Genomic DNA, 24,619 nt, shown 5'->3' with positions numbered 1-24,619 from the left:
TTCTCAGGTATGTTGGTTCACTATATTTTGGTGCTTTAAAGACTGTAAGAAGTATTCAATACTCTATTTTTGCTTTTGCTGGGAGCCAATGTAGCTCAATTTGAGCTGAAGTTATTCTATCAAGGGAAAATAGTCCTTTTATTTATCTGGCGATTCCAATTTGTATCTCAAGCAATTTTCTTAGTAGGTAGTTGGGGAGACTGTAGTATACTTACCTATATAGCACTGCAGTAGTCAAGCCTCAAAAATAATTGGTTGCAAACTGCTGATTTCAGAATATCTTTGTTTAGGTATTTTCTAATCAATGCAATCATTCTAATGTGATAGCTACAGGTTTTTACAACATGCTATATATTGTTCTTCATCAACTTATTACTACTAATAAACACTCCCAAATTCCTCACTGCAGCTGCAATATTTTTTGTTGATGAACCACTTGTTATTCTTTTGAAGTGTTAATAATTTTTGTAGAGCATTGTCAGATCCAAATAACATACAATCAGTTTTGACTTTACTATTAAGTTTCAATTTCTTCGCAACAATCATTTTTTTGACGATTGAAAAAGAAACCCACAAATTCAATTTGTAACTTGTTTACTTCTAAGTATTTACATTAAGTTTTACTCCACACTCGAGTACTTTCAGGCCCTTCTGTGGCCCATTCTCTAGAGATGTTTGGGATGATTAGCCTGGGTCAAGGCCCAGCAGTCTTCTGGAACTTCTTTCTCGTTGTGCTGTCATTTATGCGATGGCTGTTCTGGTTTTCTTGAGAGTTGCCAATCCCCTCTTGTCGCTCTGATATCCTGAGCTGATGGTCAATGGGATTCACCCTTGTGGTAAGGGTGTGGTCACCGAAAGTCTGTTGGGCAGGAAACCTAATCTCCAGGTCAGCAGGGTCAATCTTAGCTTCTTTTAATATCAAAGCTCGGCTTATGGATCGGGATTCTGAGGTAAAACCTTTGTTCCTTCAATTACTTTGATCTCTCTGATAAGCGCACCTTCTACTACCCTCCTGTGACTAATTTTGTTGCTTTTGTAGATAAGCCTACTGTTTTGAAATCCATCCTATGGTCATTTTCCCAACATGGTCTAGCTATAGCACTCCCCTGAGAGTTAAGCTGTACTGCCCTTCTATGTTCTTGGACTCTAGTCCTTATTCCCCTACCTGATTCCCCCCACATACTGTCTCCACAATTATTGCAATTGATTATGTATACCCCCGCTACATCATCTGTATTACTGTCTTCTCCTTCCAATTTATTTTTACATACTTTGTTTTTTAAAGTATTATCAAATGTATATACAAATTTTATATTGACTTCCTTTCATTTTGAAGTGATTTGTTTCATTTTAGGCATAAAAGGGAGGGCAACTATTTTCTTGTTTTCTTTATTCCATGTACTCTCTACATTCGCTCTGTAAACCCTTACCACAAGGGTGAATCCCATTGACCATCAGCTCAGGATATCAGAGCGACAGAGGGGATTGGCAACTCTCAAGAAAAACCAGAACAGCCATCGCATAAATGACAGCACAACGAGAAGAAGTTCCAGAAGACTGCTGGGCCTTGACACCAGGCTAACATCCCAAACATCTCTTGAGAATGGGCCACAGAAGGGCCTGAAAGTACTCGAGTGTGAGTAAAACTTAATGTAAATACTTAGAAGTAAACAAGTTACAAATTGAATTGTTGGGTTTCTTTTTCAATCGTCGAAGAAAACTGAAAGAAGTTTTTGTTTTTGTTTGGTTAATCATTTTTTTATATATTTTTTATAACCTTGCCTATTGCATCAATTTTACTAGATTGTGCATCTTCTACCATTTAAATAAGAAAATAGAACTGAGTATCATCAGCATGCAGTTTATACTTAGACTTATGCTTATTTGAAATTCTAGATAGGCCTAGTTCAATTGTGCCAAATGCCAGTGGACCCAGAACACTGACTTGGGGCACTCCTTTCATTAGCTAGGTCTTACCTTTCTGATTTCACATTTAATATAACCACTGTAATGTTCCTGTTTTCTAAGTAGCTTTTATAACATTTGTCGGTAATGGTAGGCAAGAGTAACTCTGCACAGACTGCAAGGAACATTCCCGCAAATACGGCAGCCACTAGGGATTGCCCCCTGGAGATTAATTACAGTCAACCCTCCAAAAATATGCTAACAGTAAAATCTTAATAAGCAACCCAAATACTATAGGAAACTGTATTTTTAAAAAAAATCCCCTACGCAGAGTTATTACCTAGATCTACCCATTTGTGTACATCATCTTCGATGCCTACTGCTCTCAGGTTTCAAGCAGCAGATTATGGTCAACTGAATCAAGTATTGCACTAGACTTAGGTACTAGGTAGGTCGAGCATAACCAGGATGTCACATTTAAGTAACTAGCTGGCCTTGTAGGTAGGGGAAACAACTGACTGGACTTGCTGATATAGTTTTCACCACAAGTGGATCCACCATTCGAAAAAGTACTTTAACACGTCCTGACACCGGAGATGGGCACCAGTCACGATGACTCGTTACTAGTGCCCATCTCCGGTGAGAGCAACAGCTTGAGACCTCTACTATCCTTTCGAACTAAGTATTTTCTCCAAAGTTAGATATTAAGCTCATATTTTAAGATTAAACAGAGGTTAATGAAAGTCTTGCCATGCGCAGTGCAAACATACGTACCTCCATGACGCTTTCAAAATTTTTACTTATAACACCAACAATTTAAAAGTGACGCCATCTCGATGTTTGTGGAGTCGCATGTGTCAATAAACTTTCCATTCCATGTGGTAAATAAGCACACCACTTGTACCCATAGATGCTGGGCCACTTTCTTCACAACAATCATCAACAATGACACCTACCGGGCATATCCAAGGAAACTACAATTTTTTGGTAGAAGAAGCATGCACTAGATAATTATTTAAATAAATAATTAAACAGCAGTATAAGGTCATGACTTGCATAAATTTTTTACATATTCATGATTATTAATTTGAAAATATCGTTGTTGAAAAAGTAAATAGATTCCTTACTCAAATATCAACAGTTTAGCTGTGAACAGTACCTACGGCGTTGTTCACGCTCTTCTATTGTTTATCAGTGTTCCCAATAGGTATGTTTTTACCCTCCAAACTGGGTATAAGACTTACACAAAACCGGGAAACTAAGTGAAATTAGCGTATCTATTGTAGTAAATGTACATATTAGAGCAATTTTATCATTATTGCATTACTATAACAATGATATTGTTAGTATACAATAAAGTTTGTACATACTTACCCGGCAGATATATACTTAGCTATAGTCTCTGACGTCCCGACAGAATTCAAAACTCGCGGCACACGCGACAGGTAGGTCAGTGACCAGCCCACTCCCGCCGCTGGGTGGCGGAATAGGAACCATTCCCGTTTCCTAACCAGAATTTTTCTCTTCCACCTGTACATACTTACCTCTGCCGGGGTAAGTATGTACAAAACTTTATTGTATACTAACAAAGTGGGATTTTTGACGAAGGAAAAATCTATTTCTGGGTGATTGGCTCGTGTCGCCCTATGAAAGTAATCCTTACATCATTCTTTCTAGGTAAAATTATCCTAAAAATTACCAGAGAAAAACAAAATTAAGAAAATGTCAGTAAAACTGACTCGCTCACTCTTAAAAGAAGTGTCGGTATAAAATAGGGGCGAGTGTTGGAACACTACCACGAGACAAACACCAATTAGAACTTCCCTCTCAGAATCCCCCCCAAGAGAGAGCCGATACCACGGGCGATGCAGCCTCTACTACTACTACTAGAGGACGCCACGGACAGCAGCGCCCCTAGCGGACATCCTTAAATAAAACATAAGTACATCTGTCCTGCAAGGGGGGGAAAACAAACCATAAGAAAAAGGGGAGGGGTGGTTTCATAGGGCGACACGAGCCAATCACCCAGAAATAGATTTTTCCTTCGTCAAAATCCCTTTTCTGGGCTCAGCTCGTGTCGGCTATGAAAGAGTACCAGAGAAACAGACAAGATGGAAAAGGAGGAAATAATGAAAAACAGATTAAAATGATGGATATAATCTAAGTAAATCAGATACAGCATACAAAATAAGTACTTAAACTAACTTATTACAAAAATCAATAACAGAATGTTAGTAAACTTAAAGTACTTAAATGGAGATAATAAATTATAAATATGCATGTAAAACAAGGAAACTTTGGATTTACTTAATTAGAATATATAAATACAAATATATACATATATGTGTCCTACCCTAGCATAAAAATAAGGGTAGGAACACTCAAGTCCATCATTAATACAATCAATACAATTGCTCAAAATATATACAAACACATTGTCAGTGAAGTTATCACAAACCCAATGGAGAATTATATAAACATATTGTGGCCTACCCTAGCATAAAAATAAGGGTAGGAACACTGAAGTACATATCAGTACAAGGGTGGTTGTCCCTGCCCTAGCAAAAAAATAAGGGACAAACCACTATAAGACACAACGGCTAAGGCTATGATGTTGAGTAGCTGACGATAGTTGAGGCATGTTGGTTGAAGTAGGTAGAAAGGAGACCTGGATCAATACTACAACTACTGAGCAGTATCAGGGGAAACTATGTTTCCCGCTGCTACTGCTGAAAACTTTAAAGATTCCAAGGACTTTAAATAATGCCGTTTAAGACTGTCGGGATTTCCATCCAGTATACTTTCTAAGATCCTCAAAGTTCATATGTTGGAATAATTAATTGAGGTGGCTACTCCCCTGATATCATGTGCTTTTGGGAATGACTCAGGGTTGGCTTGTTTAATGAAGTAAAGGATTTGCTGTCTAATGCCTTTAACTGATAAAGTACCACCTTTTTCTCTCATGAAGAGAGCACCCGAGGATCTAGAAGCAGTGCGAGATAGAAAGGCTCTAAGAGTTGATACTGGGCAGAGAGAAGGATCCTGTGGAAGTGGGATAACCTTCCAAGGAGCCCACCTTGCAAGAGGATCTTCATTTTTTGGCTAAAAAGCTACGATCCGGAGCAAGTAGAACTTCTCCTGATGGGAGGAATTCCACATGACCCGCATCCCTGGATAGAGCCGACAGTTCTGAAATTCTAGCTCCTGAGGCTAGGCTTAATAGGAATAGCGTCTTCCTCAGGAGCATTATGAATGTACAAGTTGAATTGTCAGTATCTGAGGCTAGTTTGAGGACATCATTTAAGAACCATGAAACTGTAGTAGGCCTCTGAGAAGGTCTAAGTCTAGCACAGGCTTTAGGGATAGATGTGAAATAAGATTCAGTCAAATCTATCTGAAAACCTACTTGAAAGATTTTCTTCAAAGCCGACTTATGAGTGGTAATCGTGCTAGCTGCTAACCCTTTTTCAAATAAGGATCTGAAAAAGGATATAGCCAAATTAACTGTCATGGTTGTAGTGTCGATTCTTCAAGAAAGATGCTAACTTCTTAACAGCTGAGTCATATTGTCTAATGGTTGACTCTCTTATCTGATTCTAGGAAGAGAATATTCTGTGGATCAATGTCAGCATCTTTATTAGCCGCAAACTTCATGAATCCATAAAGTTAGGGTTCTGGAGAGTTCCTGAGGAAGCGAACACAGTCCTCATTTGTACTGATTGTGATAGTTTGGGATTGGGGATCCGTTGAGGTCGGAGACCCAATTCCAAAAGAAGAGGATACCAGTTGCTCTTGGGCCAGTCCGGTGCAATCAGAGCTACTATCCCTTTGAAAGACCTTAGTTTGTCTAGGACTTTCAAGAGAAGATTCACTGGAGAAAACATAAATTCTCCTCCACTGATTCCAATCCAACGAGGGCGTCCGTGGCATAAGCAGAGGGTCCAGGTTGGGGGCCACATAGCAAGGGAGCTTGTGGTTCGCTTGTGAGGCGAAGAGATCCACTTGGAGACCTGGGACTCTCTGGCTTACCCACTGGAACGACCCGACGTCTAAAGCCCACTCTGATTCCAGAGGAACTGACCGGGACAGAGCGTCTGCTATCACATTTCTTACTCCTGCTAGGTGAGTGGCAGACAGATGCCATTTGTGTTTGCTTGCTAATGCAAAGATGGCTATCATGACATGGTTCACATGCTTGGATTTGGACCCTCCTCTGTTGATGCAATGAACTACCACTGCACTGTCCAAAACTAGCCTTAGATGAGACTTCTTCAGGGGAAGCAGTCTCTTCAGAGTAAGAAATACTGCCATTGCTTCCAACACGTTTATGTGGAGCTGGCGAAATTGCACTGACCAAGTCCCCTGAACCTGTTTGAACTGAGAGTATCCCCCCCACCCGGTTACAGGGATGCATCCGTGGTGAATGGTTAACACTGGTACGGGATATTGAAGGGGTACTTTCTTGGCTAAGTTCTTTACTTTTGACCAAGGCCGTAGTTGGTTGCGGAGGATCTGTGGAATTACTGACAACTTGTCTCGATATTTGGAGTTTGCTTTTGACCGCCAAATTCGATTTATATCTTTTAGCCTTGCTTTCAGAAGGATATCTGTTACTGAGCAAAACTGAAGAGACCCTAGGATTCTTTCCTGGTTTCTTCTTGACGTTTGTTTGCATTTGAGAAATTGTCTGACCGATTTTGCTATTTCCTTCCGTTTGACCACTGGAATTGATAGATTGTGGGAGGACAGATCCCATTGGATTCCTAGCCACTGAAAACGAGATTCCGGAATAAGTCTGGATTTCGTTTTGTTTATCTGGAACCCCAGATGTTCCAGAAAGTGAACTACCTTTTTGGTAGCTTTGAGACATTCCTCGACTGTTGGTGCCCAGATCAACCAATCGTCGAGGTATGCCGCTACCATGATTCCCTGAGCTCTCAATTGTTGTACAACCACTTCTGCTATCTTTGTGGAATACCCTGGGGGCTACATTCAGACCGAAGGGCATCACTTTGAATGAGAATGTCTGATTTCCTAGCCTGAATCCTAGGAATGGGCGGAAGTGCCTGGCTATAGGGATATGATAGTATGCGTCTGTAAGATCGATGGAGCATGTGACGGCTCCACGCGGCAGTAAGGTCCTTACTTGCGAGAGGGTAAGCATCTTGAACTTGTCGCAGCGAATGAAAGAGTTTAGCTTTGACAAGTCTAAGATTACCCTTCTTTTTGTTGAGCCTTTCTTTGGCACGCTGAATAAGCGACCTTGAAATTTTAGATGCTTGACTCTCGCAATAGCTCCTTTCTGAAGGAGTTCTTCCGCGTAATCTATCAATTCCTTGGACGGTATCTGATGGAATGATTTGATTGGAGGAGGATCTTGGATCCAGCTCCAGCCTAATCCTTTGGACACTATGCTCTGTGCCCAACTGCTGAACCCCCACCTGTGGCGGAAGAGGAACAGCCTCCCTCCTACCTGGGGAGCCTCATTGCTGATGGGAGGGTTGGCCACCCCGCCCCTCCTCTGAACTGCTTACTCCTTGTGCCCCTTCCTGCGCCACGGTGACGAAAGTAACCTCTCGCCCTACCCCTCGGTTGAGAGTAGCCTTGAGCCTCATAAGCAGGGTTAAAGGCAGGCGAGATAGCGTAGGAAGTCGAAGGTTGAGCTTGCTGGGGCACCAGGAGGAAAGGTTGGGATTGCTTAGATGTAGCAGGTTGTCCCTGTTGGGTAACTGGGACTGCCTGCACAAACTGCTGCTGATGCTGGAGTTTTTTATATGGCTGGAACCTCTTACCAGCCTTCTTCGGCTTCTTGCCAGCTGTGGGAACGGATTCCTGTTTCTCTTAGAGGAAATACCCACCTAGCTCTAAGGCTCTGGTTGATCTAGCAGCTTCGTGGTGGACTTCGTCACTGCGGACTCTGGGAAGAGATCCGCTCCCCACATGCTCGCAGCCAAGAGTCTATTAGGCTCGTGCCTGATAGTGCACTCTTGAAGAACATGCTTTCGACAGTTCCTCCTGGCTTGGAAGAAGTCAAAGGCGTCTAACAGAACCGTCTGAAACTGCGATTTCGCCAGGATCTTGAACAGCGTTCGTTAGCGTAAGAAAGAGCAGCCATTTCCGTAACAATGAGAGAGTTAAGGGACCTGCCAAACCTAGTTCGCGCATCGAACTCTGCCTGGATTAGGGAATCCGGCAGCCTTGGTAACTTCTCACCGAAACTGATCCATAGCGCAGTCCGGCTTGAGTTTACCAGCGTGAAAGTAGCTGGCAGGTTTTCCCATAACTCTCCGAAGGCGGGGAAGAGCGGAGAAGTAGACTCCGACTCTCTCAACTGTGGAACGGGCTCATCCTTGAGGACTGCCTGAAGTGCCTTCTCCACCAATTTCGTGGCGAACGGAAGAGAGACCTCCTCTTCCGTTGCGAAAATAGTGAAGGGGCTCTTATAGGCCTGGAGTCTAGTATTAGTACACTCCCAGTCCTCAAGGCAGTGAACCCATTTCCCGTTGGGCGTGATCTCTACTGTAGAGGACTGACTCCTTCGAGATCTTGTCCTCTCTCGTAAGAGCCGTTGGCGTCAGCCTAGCATACCCCATGAAAGGCTGTGACAGACCCGAGGATAGAACTCGAAGTCCTCAATCCTTCGAGTGCCAAACTCCGGATCGAAATCATCCCGTCCTTAAAGGGAGCATAGGCCGCTACTCTCCATGGATTGTCCATAGAGAAAGCCGGCAAGGAGTCGTAGACGGAAGTTGGAGAATCCCCGTGCTAGAAGCAGGGGAGACTGGGGAGGAGCCTGAGATAGCCCAGCTACCCGATCCTCATTCTCTCTCATCCTATTAGAGAGTTCCTGGACCGTCTGAACCATTTTGAGACAGACTGCTCCGACAATTGCGCGAACATCTGCTCAAAACGTGTTCCCCAAGCTGAAATTTGGGAACCCACCAACGCTCCTACCTGCTCCATCATTCCTGATGAGGCAGGAGAGGGAACGTGGGCGCTGGTGCTTGCCACCCCTGCCGGCATAGCCGGAGAGGGGGCAGCGGAAGCGGGAGAAGGCAGCGACTCGGAGGTAGCGCGAGCCTTTTCCTTCGAAGCCTTGCTTCTGGAGCTCTTCGACTGGGAAGAGCTCGGCTTAGCCTTCACCGCGTCGCATATGAAGTCGATGACTTCTTGACCGCAGAAGACGAAGACGACTTCTTAGAAGTCGTCTTAGACAAAGTCTTCGGTTCTCTCTTTCCCTTCTCCTTAGGAGGTACAGAGAGAGCGGGAGTGTGGCTAGGGATCTCGGATCCCGGGAAGCCTTGGAAGGAGGCAGAAGAAGAAGGGACAGGAGAAGACCCAGGAGCGCCCAAGGAAAGACCTTGGGCGCCCGACAAACCTACCTCAACCAACAAATCCTCACTTACTACCGCCATCGGCTCGAGATTCAGGTCCAGGGCGGCGACGTCCGGGACTGACTCCTGGGAGGCTACGACCCCCAACGAAGTCTGGAGTTCCTGCTGGATGGCGGCTATCACGGGGGCGGCGGACAAGGGGTCGACGTAGCCCGTCGACTTGCCCGCAGGGAAGATCTGGATGGCCAGTTTTCTATCCAGGATATAGGGCTGGCCCTTGGCGGCGATTTTTACAAAAAACCGCCCACCCACGCTTTCAGGTGGGCGAGGGCGACTTCCCTCACACCGCTAGCCTGAAAGAAAGGCTGGATTAGCTACCAATTGCGGACAGGGTTGACAAACTTACGAACTAGAAGTTGTTAGTAAATTCATAAGTAACCTGATAATGGACTTACCCCATCCACCAGCTGCGCGACCAGGTCGTAGCAGATAGTGCAGGCCTCGGGGTGCCAGACGATGGACTCGTTGTACGAAGTGGCACACGGGGCGTGAGACCTGCACTCGTCATGTCCGCAGGGGTCATACAGCGTCGCATTACAAGCGAGGACCTGGCAGTTGGTAGCCTGTAAGTGGAAACGTACATGAGTACAGAGTAAACACTTACAGCCTAACATATGCTCCGCTGGTGCCGGAGCGATAAAGTTAGATAAAACCAGAGCCCCGCTAAAATACGTGTGGTAACCAGGTTGGAAGATAGGCATGGCTCCGCCCGTGGCGGAGGCACAAGAATCAACCAATAAGAGATGGTGTAATGGAAACCACGACGTAAAATGGCGGGGATGGTTGATAAAATGAAAATAATAATACACATTCCTTGTAAAATATCTTATAATAGGGTATATCCTTAAAGTAGCAAAATAATAACATAAAAGCAACCCCTCTCCACCCGTCTACTAGAAGAGTGCGTAGGTAAGGTTAAGCTCCCTTCCGGTAGCGGGGGAGAGATATAAGGATATAGTAGGCCAGCAATCGACCATTCATGCACCCACCCTGCCCACTAGCGGAGCCAATATACTATAACCAAAGGGGCCCCGGCTGCGACGGAAGGCTCCTTTCGTATCGTAAGGGAGGTGGCTGAGAAAAGGGGAGGGGGGATGGAGGTCCCGGCGAACACGGCGGGAGCGAGGAAAGGGGGAGGGATGGCCTACTCCTCCCCACCTCACCAACTACCCGTCTGGAGATCCGGAACCTCATAGTGGTCGCCCTTTACCCCCACCCCCCGCTGCGGGGGGACCCCCCGTACCTCCGAGAGTGTGAGAGAAGGCGATAGTTGTTATGACAACCAAGGTCCCCCAGCTCCTCCCTACCTCAGAGAGGGAGGGAGGGCAGGGTAAGGTGCTATGGTCCACGTGACGCGAGTGCCTAGGCCACAGCACACAACCGTGGTAGGGCCACGTGAACCAAGCTGTACCAACATGTGGAACAAGCACCTAGGCTAGCCTAACACCCTAAATAAAACCATAATTGAAAAGGGGGAAGAGACACTGTTAGTAAAAGAGAAAGAAGCCCAGGAGGAGGCAGACTGTTCCGAAAAACAGAAGCCTACTCGGAGCCAGCGAAAGCCGATGTAGAGCAAGAGCCGGGATGCTGGGCCGAATAAAAATAATAATAGCCCTAAATACCAAGCTAAGAGAATGGTAGGAGGGCTGACTAGCTAAACTCGTGTAAACAATGAATGTGAAAAAAGTAGCCCATAAGCATAAGAAGTCCCAGTATGGAGGACCGGGAATTCTTACGAGGCGCATGGCCGCCACGAGACAACCGAGGAACGGCCGTAATTTGGCCTATAAAAGGGAAAAATACTGGTACCCGGAAGATAAAATTACCGTAAAATAAAAGGTTACTTTTGAGTTACTTAACTTAGCCGTGGCGATAGCAGAGCGTTCCATGGTTCCAAAGTAGTAAAATCTCACGAAAAAACAAGAGCACAGAAAATGCGACTAGTCTCTGATGCTAAAAATTTTAAGGATGTCCGCTAGGGGCGCTGCTGTCCGTGGCGTCCTCTAGTAGTAGTAGTAGGCTGCATCGCCCGTTGGTATCGGCTCTCTTGGGGGGATTCTGAGAGGGAAGTTTCTAATTGTGTTTGTCTCGTGGTAGTGTTCCACACTCGCCCCTATTTTATACCGACACTTCTTTTTAAGAGTGAGCGAGTCAGTTTTACTGACATTTTCTTAATTTTGTTTTTCTCTGGTAATTTTTAGGATAATTTTACCTAGAAAGAATGATGTTAAGGATTACTTTCATAGGCCGACACGAGCTGAGCCCAGAAATATCATTTTTGTACATGCAACTTCCCCGGCAGATATATACTTAGCTGATTGACACCCTTGGTGGAGGGCAAGAGACAGTTACATACTAATTATTTTTTTTGAATATAAAAACAGGGAAACAACATACGTTGTAGGTATATTACCACAAAAAACACCTTGGTTCCTACCTGATATGGAAGAAGACTTCATTGATCTGTCTATTGATCTGCTTGCCATCAGAGTTACAGAGAGGATGAGACCTGCGACTGATAACCCTTTCGGATCATACCAATGGGGGCTTACACGCTTACATGGTAGAGCCTTTTTCTAGGATCGTACCAATGGGGCTGACCCACTTACATGCAGAACTTGACCCTGTATCATACCAACGGGGGCTAACCCTCTTACATGATAGAGCTTTAGGTATTTAAGACAACACAAGGAGCATAACGACCAATCCCGATCACCTGACCACACTACATGTTAGCACTACGATTTGAAAGGGGTCAACTCCTGCACCCTCTTTCAATCGACCAAAAAATGCACAAACACCATAAAAACCCTAAACTAATAAAACTAAAAAGGATTGGGTTTCAGCTCCCTGTCCCAGCAACGAATCCGCAGATACGTACGCTCCTAGAGTAAAGCACTTGTCGTACGTCACTTGAATGTCTCTCAAGTAATGAGCTGCAAAAGACCGAATTGCATCTCCAAAAGGTCGACTCCACTAGAGTCTGTATACAAAGTTCTTGTGGAATGCCAAAGAGGTAGCGACTGCTCTTACCTCGTGAGCTTTAACTCTAAGGAGGTCCAGTTGTTCTTCTTTACACTGTAAATGGGCTTCCTTGATTACGTCTCTGATGAAGAACGCCTGAGCATTTTTAGAGATCTGCCTTCTGGGATCTCTCACTGAGCACCATAAACTTTCCTTACTCCCCTGTAGTTCGTTTCTTCCTTTCTATGTAGAACTTAAGGCTTCTCACTGGGCACAGAGCCCTTTCTAGCTCTGTTCCTACAAGCGAAGAAAGTCCTTTTACTTCGAATGTTCGGGGGCCAAAGGTTTCGAAGGGTTCTCATTCTTCGCCAAAAACATTGGTTTGAAGGAACAGAACGCCGAGTCGTTCCTAAAGCCAACATTATGTTCTAAGGCTTGTAGCTCGCTTACTCTTTTCGCTGAAGCCAGCGCGACCAATAATAAAGACTTCCTTGTCAGGTCTCTGAACGTAGCCTTACAGGGAGGTTCGAATTTTGAGGTCATTAAGTACTTAGGACCACATCTAAGTTCCAATTAGGTGCTCTAATCCCTCTGTTCTTTGACGTCTCGAAGGATCTTATCAGGTCATGCAAATCTTTGTCTTCCCCAATGTTAAGGCCTCTATGCCTGAAGACTGAAGATAGCATACTCTTATAGCCCTTAATTGTAGAGACTACTAAATTACATTTCTCCTTCAAATACAGGAGGAAATCGGCTATATTCTGTCACAGAGGTACTGGAAGAGGATATCTTCTGAGCTCTACACCATCTGCGAAACACATCCCACTTCGACTGGTAGACTCGAATAGTAGATGGTCTTCTCGCTCTTGCGATAGCTTTCGCAACTTCTCGAGAAAAGCCTCTCGTTCTGACAGTCCTTCGATAGTCTGAAGGCAGTCAGAGCGAGAGCGGGTAGGTTTTTGTGATACCTGTCGAAGTGGGGTTGTCTGAGAAGATCGCTCCCTTTGGGAGAGATCTCGGAAAGTCTACCATCCATCCCAGTACCTCTGTGTACCAGTTTTGTGAAGGCCAGAAACGGGGGCTATGAGGGTCAGTTTGGCTTCCCTCCTGCTGCTGCAAACTTCCTTACCACTTCCGATAATATTTTGAACAGAGGAAAAGCATACCCGTCTATCCGGCCCAATCGAGGAAAGGGAGTCCCACCGCAATCGCCCTTTGGGTGCGGCGATCGGGGAGCAGTAACTTTCCAGCCTGTTGTTCCAATGAGTGGCAAAAAGATCTATATTTGATCTCCCCAGAGGTTCCATAGTCTGTTGCATACTTCCTGATGCAACGTCCATTCTGTAGGCAGTACTTGGTCTCTCCTGCTCAGAAGGTCGGCTCGTACTTTTGTCCCCTTGGATGAATCTTGTCCGGAGAGTGATTCTTCTCTCTTCTGCCCAAAGCAGTGTTTCCCTTGCTTTCCTGTAAAGGGAGAACGAGTGCGTCCCTCCTTGCTTCTTGATATAAGCTAGGGCTGTGTTGGGTTGTCCGAATTGATCTGCAGGACCGAACCTGCGATCTGAGCCTCGAAGTGTATGAGGGACAGGTGAATCGCTGCTAATTCTTTCATATTGATGTGCCAGGACACCTGTTCTCCCCTCCAGGTGCCTGACACTTCTCTCGTCCCTAGAGTGGCTCCCCACCCCGCATCTGAGGCGTCGGAGTACAACACTAGCCGAGGGTTCGGAACGTGAAGGGATACTCCTTCGCTGATCCTGGACGGATTCATCCACCAACGCAGGTCCTCCTTTTATCTCCTTCGTGATCTGGAAGGAATCGGACAGATTTTGAGATTTCTGATCCCAACGTTCTCTTAGATAGAACTGTAACGGCCTTAGGTGAAGCCTTCTAGAAATTGAAACAAAACTGTTCAACGAGGAAAGGGTCCCCAGAAGACAATCCATTCCCTCGCGGAACATTGTTCGTTTCTCTAGGAAGGTTGCGACTTCCCAAGCAGCGGTTCTGTCTTTCCTGTGATGGAAACACCTGAAAACCCCGAGAATCCATCCGAATCCCCAGATAAACAATGTTCTGCTGGGCAATCATCTGGGATTTCTCGAGGTTTACCAACAGTCCCAAGGACTGTGTTAACTCCAGTGTCAGTTTTAAGTCCTCCAGACATCTGACTCGCGACTGTGCTCGTATCAGCCAGTCGTCTAGATACAAGGATATCCGAATCCCTTCGAGGTGAAGCCAGTGAGCCACATTTTTTCATTAGTCCCGTGAATACTTGGGGGGCTGTTGATAGTCCGAAGCATAGGGCCCGAAATTGAAAAACTCTTCCTTGAGCCATAAATCTGAGGTATTCCTGGACGACGGGTGTATTGGTACATGGAAATAAGCATCCTGCAGGTCCAGGGATACCATCCAGTCCCCTGGACGCAGGCTGCTAACACTGAGGCTGTCGTCTCCATTGTGAACTTCCTCTTTGCTACGAACACGTTCAGGGCGCTCACGTCCAGAACTGGCCTCCAACCTCCTGAGCTCTTCGGAACTAAGAACAGGCGATTGTAAAACCCCTGGGAAGAGAGATCTCTTACTTCCTCTATGGCTTCCTTGTAAAGCATCTGCTCCACGAGATGTAGAAGGGCTTGTTTCTTGACAGATTCCTTGTAATTTGCTGTTAACTCCCTTGGAGTTGTCGTTAAGGGAGGTTTTTCCCTGAAGGGGATTAAATATCCTTTCTTTAGGATGGATAGGGACCAGGCATCGGCACCTTTCTGTGCCCAAGTTTGTCGTAAATTCTAGAAGCCTGGCACCCACTTTTATCTGGAGGACCCCGTCTCACTGGGTTTTGACGAACGGCCTTCGAGAAGACCTTCCCTCTCTTTCTCCGGTCGTCTACTTCTAAGAGAAGCTCTTGATGCAGACCTTCCTCGAAAGGGCTGCTGGAAGGAACTTTCTCCTTTTTCGCCAGCGGCACAGCAGGCTTTAGCCTCTTCACTGACTGGGCCAGCAGGTCCTGTGTGGCCTTTTCTGAAAGCGTCTTGGAAATGTCCCTCACTATGTCCTGAGGAAAACAGGTGACTAGAGAGGCGCGTATAAAAGGGAGGATCTCTGCAGAGGAGAAACAGATTTCATTAAGAAGGAGCTAAACACTGCCCTCTTCTTCAAAATACAGGATCCAAAAAGGGATGCCACTTCATTTGAGCCATCCATAACCGCCTTGTCTAGGCAGGTTAAAACACTGCCAACTCTTCCATGGAAACGAAAAAGTCTGGTTCTGCGACTTCTTGGCTAAAGCTCCCAAGGCCCAGTTCCCATGAAGTTAAAGACCTTCGAGAGTCTTAGAGAGGCCCTTGATGAGATGATCCACCTCACACATTCCCCAAGAGGCTTTTGCCGAGTGTAGAGAGGCGTCTTCTAGACGCATCTACAAGAGCGGAAAAATCCGCATCAGAGGACGAAGGGAGACCCAGGCCCATTGGCTCCTTGGTATCATACCACATCCCTGGTTTCCCTGTCACTTCCGAGGGAGGACAAGAAAATACTGTCTTACCCACTTCCTTCTTAGCCTGAGCCAGTTCTCGAGACTCTTCAGAGACTTTCTCATAGAGAAAAGAGTAGGGTCATCTTAACGAATGAGGATGCCTTCGACATTTTCGTACTGGATAATAACGATCCTGGCGAAGGGGGATCCGACTGGCGTAGTGAGTCTCCAAACACCTGCAGCAACAGAGAAGCAAGTCTCTTATAGTCTGAAACTCCCTGCATCTTGGCTATCTCTTCATCCGATACTATTCTTCCAAAAGTGATGCAGGAGAAGAGGGCTTTTCCTCAACAGGAGACCGATCCTTTGAAGGAAGTCCTTTTCCTTTCTCCCTTACTCCTATCATCCTTCCTGTACGAGTCCTGGAGTTTCCCTATACTCGGGCTTCTGATCTGCTCCTTGCGTTGCTAGCTAGGAGAGGCGCTTGCGTCCTGAATCAGGCGCCTGTGAGGCGAAGAACGCCTAGCGCCTGCTAGGCGAAAGTAGAAACATCCTGTTCCTGGCGCCAAGAAGGAGACGCGTTTGCGTCCTGGTGAGAGCGCCTAGGCCAAGAAGGCGAGGCGCTTGCGTCCTGGTGAGGCTGCCTGGTCCAAGAAGGAGAGGCATTTGCGTCCTGATGAGGACGCCTAGAAGGCGAAATGCGCCTGCGAGGAGAAAGGAGAACCCTTTGTTCCCGTCGTCCATGAGGGGAGACGTTTGCGTCCTGTTGACTGCGTCTAGCAGGCGAATAACTCCTTTTCCCTTTGCGTCTTTCCGGAGAGGAGCTAGAATCTCTCCTACTCCTCCTAGGAGGAGAAGAAAAACTTGTCCAATCTTCGGGGCCTATTCGGCGAAACTCTTGCGTCCTTCGGAAAATGTCTCGAGGACGAACGAGCGCTCCTTTCTTCTAGCGGAGCTCTAAATAGAGAGGGACTCTCTTCTCTCCCGGAGCTCTTAGTCGAACGAATTCTCTCACGAGAAATTCGCGAATCAGGCTCCTGATGCTTGCCATGGGAGGCAAACTCTTCTCTAGCCAAACTCCTGGGAGAACTCTTGCTCGTAGGGCGTTTCCGATTTTTGTCATATACGACTGAAGAAGGTCTCGCTGGGGACGAAAACCTTTCAGGCGAGGAGCGTCTGCTAACGCCAGGACGCTTACTCTCTGAATCTCTCCTAACGGAACTCTTGATGGGAAGAGAAATGTCTTTCTTCCTAGAAGAGCCTTCAGAAAGAACTCCCACTAAGGCAGACAACTGCTGTTGGAGTCCTACCAAGACTTCCTTTGTCTTGTGTGATAAGTCTTCCGGAGACGAGTCAGGAGTTCTCATGGCTCTCTTCTTACGAGCAGGCGAATAATCCGGAAAAGGCTCCGGACTGGAACGTAACGCTTCGCTATTTGGCGTCTTCCAGGATCTCTTAAGAGGACGCGACTTAGCGGAAGAACTCCATCCCCTTCTGGGAGACGAAGAGTCTGAGTCCGAAAAGCACTTCCTCAGGACGCTTTGCAGTAGCTATCCTTCCCGGCAGCCTGGGAAGCGGCTACAGGATCTGCCGAAGGGACGCCTGACCGTTGGGAATACTCTACATCCCCCTTGCGGCTTTCGACATTCCTCCTCCCTTGGGTCATGGGGAGTCTGAAAGAGGTCTAGGCCTAGGAGCAATGCGGAGTCGGTTCAGACGCCCCTCCCCCCCACTTCACTGGGGGGACACTGCACAAATCACTGCACACATCACTGCGCTTACCTGTCTCCTTCATCGCTTGCAGTTGCGTTTTCAAGCTGATTATTGAGGCTCTCATTGCAGCCATTTCCGTAGACGCATCTACAGGTTCGCTACTGGGGGAAGGGGCTGAAGCCAAACTATGAGCATGGAGAAATACTATGAAAGTTAGGAGCTACTTCCTGTTCATTAGAGCAGGATCTACTTGAGCTTCTGATGGAAGCCCTCCTAACCCTATCTTTCTCAAGTTTCCTTACATAAGAAGCCAAGGTCTTCCATTCCACTTCCGTTAAGCTCTCACATTCCAGACAGGTGTTAGTCTCAGAACAATCATTCCCCCTACATATTTACAAACTGTGTGAGGATCCACCGAAGCTTTCGGTAGCCTCACCTTACATACCTCTTTCGCACACACCCTAAATACAGGTGCCACGTCAGACATTTTAAAGAGAATCCAATTCCAAATCCAAAAAACAGTCCACGATAAGCGTATGCCAAAAACCAAAGATCAAAGTACATCACCAAAAGACAGATAGATAATCCTCGGCCAACGAGAAAAGAATTCCAATGCAGGAGGTACCAACAACGATGAAATTGTGCTACCGGCGACAGAAAAATTAAAAATGGTTAGGAAACGGAATGGTTCCTATTCCGCCACACGAGGCGGGAGTGGGCTGGTCACCTGACCTACCTGTCGCGTGTGCCGCGAGTTTTGAATTCTGTCGGGACGTCAGAGACTATAGCTAAGTATATATCTGCCGGGGAAGTTGCATGTACAAAAACTAGAATTCGTGGAAACAGTTTGTAAATGCATCGGGGTATGTGTGAAGCTCCACTAAATTGGCAACGATGACATTTTGCCATTGTCTGCTCGTATCTACTTTAGAAATAACTGTAATTTTTCTAGGTTAATTTGGTTGCAAAAAAGGGATAATAGACATGAATTAAATTAACATTTTGAAGTAACAAAGTAAAGCTAAACCAAATAATGAGTAAAGTAAACAATTAAGGGAATAAAGCTTTGCACCTCATAAACCCTGTAGTTGTGTGCTGCCCGCAACTGTGTTTATGGAGTGAGCGCTTAGGAACCAGGAACTGCAACGTAGTTCAAGTGCAGTTTGGAGTGAATTAAGACCAAAACATGTATAATTACAATCAAATAAGCACGGTGGAGTTTGAGTTGTGATGGCAGTATGGATAAAACCACTGATTATGGTAAAAATGAATTTCAGTTCAAAACATGACCCTGGGAATAAGAAGTTTCATACTTTCACTGATAAAGGTAACAAAAATGTTGTTTTATTGTGATGATTACAACTGCAATCTTGAGTAAGATCAATAAACGTTACATATTATATAGGGTAAACAACCACAGACGATCCATCGTCGTCGCGCTGGCCAGACCTTATTCACTCGATGTTTAATTGGTGAAACAAGAATACAATTACAACTTTAAGCATACCATTCAAAAGATTGAAGTTTCATCAACATAATGTGATATATGAAAGCCCCATACGAACTAAAATAAGCATGTGAGCTCTTCGTAAAATATGTTTTCAAGGCAGTTTTGAAATCCAATATGGTAGCAATCGTGTGGCTTGCCGTTCTAACCACAGACAATCCACAATCTTTCCCAACCTTCCCAGCACTCATTTGAACAATGTTAGCATATATGTATATGTAACATTTATTGATCTTACTCAAGATTGCAGTTGTAATCAGCACAATAAAACAACATTTTGTTGCCTATATTAGTGAAAGTATGAAACTTTTTATTCCCGGGGTCTAGTTTGAACTGAATTCATTTTCACCTTGTAATCGGTGGTTTTATCCTTACTGCCATCACAACTGAAACTCCACAGTGCTTACTTGATTGTAATTATACACATTTTGGTCTTAATTTACTTCAAATTCCACTTGAACCATGTTGCTGTTCCTGGTTCCTAAGCACTCAATCCACAAACACAGTTATGAGCAGCATACGACTACACTGTTTATGAGGTGCACAGCTTTATTCCCTTAATTGTTTACTTTACTCATTATCTAGTTTAACTTTACTTTGTTACTTCAAAATGTTTATTTAATTCATGTCTATTAGTATCCCTTTTTTGCAACCAAATTAACCTAGAAAAATTACAGATATTTCTGAAGTACGAGCAGACGACAGCAAAAAGACTCATCGTTGCCAATCTAGTGGAACTTCACACATACGCCGATGCATATACAAACTGTTTCCATGAATTCTAGTTGTCATAGTAATGCAGTAATGATAAAATTGCTGTAATATGTATATATACTACAAATAGATACGCTAATTTGACTTATTTCCCCGGTTTTGTGTAAGTCTTATACCCAGTTTGGAGGGTAAACACATACCAATTGACAACACTAATAAACAATTGAAGAGCGCAAAAACACCACAAAGAATGTCGTACTTCTCTTAGATAAGTACTGGTTAGAGGTAGGGTTTACGATTGTTGTGATGAAAGTGCCCCAGCGTCTATGGGTACAAGTGGTGTGCAGATTTATCACAGGAAATATGGGAAGTTTGTTGACACAAGCGACTCCGCAAACATCGAGATGGCGTCAATCTTCTAAACTTTTTTAATCGTAAGTAAAAATTTCGAAAGCGTTTTGGGATAGTGTGCACTGCCACACTTTTCATTACCCTCTGTTTAAATCTTAAAATATGGCCTTAATTTCTAACTTTGGAGAAAATACTTACTTCGAAAGGAGAGTAGAGGTCTTGAGCTCCTGTTATCACCACCAACAACTCATGACTGATGACCATCTCCGGTGTCAGGACATGTTAAAGTACTTTTTCGGAGGGTGGCCCATAACGCGGTAGTCGGCGAGTTGGCCAGTCGACTCGGTTGTTTACCCTATGCTAACATTGTTCAAATAAGTGCTGGGAAGGCTGGGAAAGATGTTGGATCCTTGGCGGTAACGAACGGCACCTCAGTCAGTGGACACCATGTTGGATTTAAAAACTGCCTTGAAAACATATTTTACAGACCTCACATGCCGATTGTAGTTCGTATGGCGCTTTCATATATCACACTATGTTGACGATACTTCAATCTTTTGAATGGTATGCTTAGAGATGTCTTTGTATTCTTGTTTCACCAATTAAATACTATCAAGTGAATAAGGCTGATCCACATGATGACGATAGATACAAAGCGGTGTCTCCCCCTAACCTATGTGGCATGAGTGAGGTTTGTTTTCGTCCAGAACGTACCACCGTCATTCTACACAAGACCTGTCACCCTTAACATCCATACGCCTACGTATAAAGAACAACAATAGCTACGTAGGTAGGTAGGCAAAATTCGACAGACAGACATACCTAGGTAAACCTACCTAACTACTTACCTACCTAATACCTAAAAGCCTACTAGGCAAGTTTCGTGTTGGTATTTTGAGCGGGATATCAAAATGTGTCCTGCATTAACCAACCTAGGGGGAAAAACCAGCGACTACCAACCCTTATCACGGTTTTCAGGTCTTATTCACTCGATATTTAAATGGTGAAACAAGAATACAATTACAACTCCAAGCATACCATTCAAAAGATTGAAGTTTCATCAACATAATGTGATATATGAAAGCCCCATACTAACTAAAATAAGCATGTGACGCTTTTCGTAAAATATGTTTTCATGGGAGTTTTGAAATCCAATATGGCAGCTACCGTGGGATGTACAGGTTTTGATCAGTGATGAAAATCATCTTTCCCAGCCTTCCCAGCAATCATTTGAATAATGTTAGCGTATGTATGTAACGTTTATTGATCTTACTCAAGATTCCAGTTGTAATCAGCACAATAAAACAACATTTTGTTGCCTATATTACTGAAAGTTGTGAACTTTTTAAATTCCCTTTTTTTTGCCCTGGGGTCATGGTTTGAACTGAATTCATTCTTACCTTGTAATCGGTGGTTTTTATCCTTACTGCCATCACAACTGAAACTCCACAGTGCTTATTTGATTGTTATTATACACATTTTGGTCTCAGTTCACTCCACATTGCACTTTAAACCAGTTGCTGTTCCTGGTTCCTAAGCGCACGCCACAAACACAGTTACGAACAGCAGACGACGAAACTGAAAAGTTTTATTCCCTAAATTGTTTACTTTACTCGTTATTTAGTTCAAATTTACTTTGTTATTTAAAATTTTTAAGTTAATTCATGTATAGTATCCCTTTTTTGCAACCAAATTACCCCGAAAAATTACAGATATTTCTAAAGTAGATACAATCAAATGTTTCTAACATTTTCGTACATCTGGCTGCCGAAAACCATAGAGGAACAACTACGGATAAGTGAATTATATAAATTTTTTTTTTTTTTGCTTTTTTATTTTTGCTAGCACTTTTCATTGATTTCAGTCTTTATTAGTATTTTGAATTTCTTTAATAATCGTATGCCAGAAATAAATGTAACCTTTAATGTTTGCATGCTTTAATGTTGGCATGCTAAGAATGGCAAAATCATCGTTGCCACATTAGTGGAGGCTTCACACATACGCCGTTTCATTATTATAAACTGTTTCCATGAATTCTAGTTGTCATAGTAATGCAATAATGATAAAATTGCTTTAATATTTATGTATATATACTTCCAATACATAGCCTAATTTCACCAATTTCAACATTTTGTGTGTAGTCTTATACCCAGTTTGGAGGGTCAACACATACCGAATTGCAACAGAGAGAGAGAGAGAGAGAGAGAGAGAGAGAGAGAGAGAAAGGAAGGCGAAGGAACGAAGGAAAGGGGTGGCGGGGGAGGGGGGGGGAGAGGGTAGGTGGAGCTTTATACGCGTGTTCGTATCCATTTCTGCATAATGGAGTTTTTGTCTCTTGGTACAAGGACAAGTGTCGTTATTCTTTACGATTAGTGATTCACGATACCCTTATAAATTACGGCACTGGGTGTAATGCACTATAGCAAAATCTCGTTCTGTTACGAGTGTTCGTTACAGAAATAGGTATTGCCCAAAAACGTGCTTGCACTGTCTCTGAAACCCATAGTAGACATGCTGCTTAGTTGTCAATCAAGTTTTTATAACCAAGTATTTTTTACAAGCTAGCTATTGAATAAATTTGTATTTTTCTCAGTCAAAACATATGCCCCTCAATGCTAACTTTCCTCTTTTAACGACTTTCTGGTCATTGCAAATTCGGCCCCATACTTTCTTATGGTGCGAAAACAGACAAAGGCCCATGGACCGAAAACGATTGCGTCACACTACGGCGATAATCCAGCAGTAAAACATCTTCATATATCCAAAAAGTAAATAATAAAGATATATATGCGCATTACGATTATAACAATTACATGTATAGCTGATAACAATCTGCATGAATAACTGGTAAACTGTTCTGCAATGACAGTTGAGCATAGCAATTATTTACAATAGGTACGAAAGTCAAGATGTCGTGACGTCATAATACAGAACTTAAAAGAACGTTCTAATTCAGAAAAATAATTACTTAAATTTGAGTCAGAGTCGAGTTACTTTTTCAATAACGAATATTTTCAAATTAATCATCATAAATATGTAAAATATTGATGTTTTACTACTTATTTAAAAATTAGCTAAGAGCACGCTTCTCGTCATCTTCTACCAAAACAGCTGTTTACTCCTGGCTTGTTTGTTGGTGAGAAATCGTGTTTCGATTGTTGTGATGAAAGTGCTCCAGCGTCTGTGGGCACAAGTGGTGTGCGGATTTATCACAGGAAATGGTTAGTTTATTGACACAAGCTACTCCGTAAACATCGAGATGGCGTCAATCTTCTAAATACCTCGAGTTGTAAGTAAAAATGTTGAACGCGTTTTGGTGAGATTTCCACTGCCGTGGGCGCCATTTTCAGTACCCTCTGTTTAAATCTTAAAATTTGGCCTTAATTTCTAACTTTGGAGAAAATACTTACTTCGAAAGGAGAGTAGAGGTCTTTAGCTCCGTTTCTCACCAACAACAAGTCGCGACTGATGCCCATCTCGGGTGTCAGGACGCGTTATAATGTACTTTTTCGGAGGGTGGCAAGCGTTGAATGTAGGTGGCCTGGTTGGCCTGCCGTGGTGATCTACCCTAGGTAGCTACCTAGGTATAGTAATTCTTTAGAATCTGAATTACTAGCCTACCTGGCCTAGGTACCTAGTACCCTGCAAGAAACGTAGCTAACCGCGGATACGACATCCACTAGGGATTGGGGCGTCCAATGTATTTCGCCGTGTTTAGTAATGGCCCCTGTAGGTTAATTACAGCCGTCCGAATAAATATTTCTTTTAATTCTTGTTCAGTAGGTAAAACTGCATAGAAAAATCGCAACTGCCATACTAGTCTGGGGCGCCGCGGATAGGTACCCTAGATAGCTATACCCGTATTTCATTCATAGTAAAATAACTGCCCGACTTTATCTTAAAACAAAAATATGAATAATTTATGCGCCAGTTAGCCTACGCTGAATTTGTTTACATTCGATACTAACTTGAACTTAAATGAGTAGCAGCCTTCATTTTGAAAGGCGGAGTAGTATTATTCTTAGCAATGATAGGGGAATGCCTATACAACGGCACCCCATTTGTTCCCAAATGTTCTTTCTAATCCATTTTTCTTTATTCCATTGAATATCTCTCCGTTCATGCTTTTATTTTGTTATTTGAATAACAGATTTAATACCAGCTACTATATGTTCTGTACCTTTGAGACAAATCTGTTTAAAAATATTAAGAATATTGTTTCGTTTTATCTTCGATTTTTCGAAAAGCATATTCATGAAGTACGCGCACGCCCTTTAAAGATCCACCGGTGCTAAAACACTAATAGAAATGGCACATGGACTTTTTATCTTCAACAGCAAGCAAGCAAACAAAATTGATTTTAAAATTCGCACAAACAACATGAAGAATATTAGAGACAACCAAACAACAAACAAAACCAAACACACACACACACACACACCAACCAAAACACACACACACACACACACACACCAACCAAACTCGTCCGGTATCGAGCGGGAACGCAAAATCGGCACTATCCGAAAATCGCGAACAGCACTGCATAAGCCTAAAGCGATCCGTCCATGCAAGGTATTAAGGCGATGTCCGATACTTCTC

The 24,619-nt window shown here is 43.9% G+C and overlaps 1 long non-coding RNA gene across 1 annotated transcript in view; it reads right to left on the bottom strand.

The window, feature by feature from the left end:
* LOC135208731 (uncharacterized) overlaps nucleotides 1–24,084 on the bottom strand; it is a 41,194-nt gene extending 17,110 nt beyond the window's left edge. Inside the window, exon 1 of the long non-coding RNA XR_010313210.1 lies at nucleotides 23,989–24,084. This is a non-coding gene — a long non-coding RNA (uncharacterized LOC135208731). The remainder of the gene's footprint in view (nucleotides 1–23,988) is intronic.
* Nucleotides 24,085–24,619: the final 535 nt, after the last annotated feature.

Source organism: Macrobrachium nipponense, chromosome 35 (assembly GCF_015104395.2).
Source record: "Macrobrachium nipponense isolate FS-2020 chromosome 35, ASM1510439v2, whole genome shotgun sequence".
In the NCBI taxonomy this organism is placed as follows: domain Eukaryota; kingdom Metazoa; phylum Arthropoda; class Malacostraca; order Decapoda; family Palaemonidae; genus Macrobrachium; species Macrobrachium nipponense.
The sequence above is the reverse complement of the archived record's forward strand: the minus strand, read 5'-3'. Positions and strand labels throughout refer to the sequence as shown.